Source organism: Morone saxatilis, unplaced genomic scaffold (genome assembly GCF_004916995.1).
Source record: "Morone saxatilis isolate NCDOM2014 unplaced genomic scaffold, NCSU_SB_2.0 Contig9, whole genome shotgun sequence".
NCBI lineage: Eukaryota > Metazoa > Chordata > Actinopteri > Moronidae > Morone > Morone saxatilis.
The window spans coordinates 10,504,768-10,505,228 of NW_023340268.1; the positions used below are offsets into that span (position 1 = coordinate 10,504,768).

At 33.8% G+C, this 461-nt stretch overlaps 1 protein-coding gene across 2 annotated transcripts in view; it reads right to left on the reverse strand.

Moving 5' to 3' along the window:
• si:dkey-284p5.3 (uncharacterized protein LOC557830 homolog) overlaps nucleotides 1-461 on the reverse strand; it is an 8,831-nt gene that overhangs the window by 1,918 nt on the left and 6,452 nt on the right. The gene's annotated exons all lie outside the window — the stretch shown is intronic.

The following is a 461-nucleotide window of genomic DNA, read 5'->3' on the forward strand; positions in this document are numbered from 1 at the left end:
ACAGAGGTCAAGGAGTGAATTGACTATTTTTTGACTAAATTAAATGAAAATCTGTATTTTTCAAATGACTTAGTGTAATTAATCAATGTCAAACTGTCAAGTACAAATTGTTGTGTTTTTTTGTCTTTCTATTCTCTCATAATGTATGTACTGTTTACTTTTAGAGTCAAAAATTATTTTGTTGCAGTAGATTGTGACCAGGTAGTCTCTGAAACAACAGCCCAGTATTCAAACTGTTGGATAAAACTTAACATAGAGGGTTATTTGCAAACCTAATTTGCAAAACATCCCTTATATAAATGGGTGGTTTTTGAACCTGGCAGGATTAACATGGTTAACATTATGTATGTAGGCAAGGGGTGGCACCTGCACAGGATAATAGAATCACAGCTTACAATCTTAGACCACAATACATACACAACATCCTTTGAGGCAATATGGAGTAACCGAAGGATGCAAAA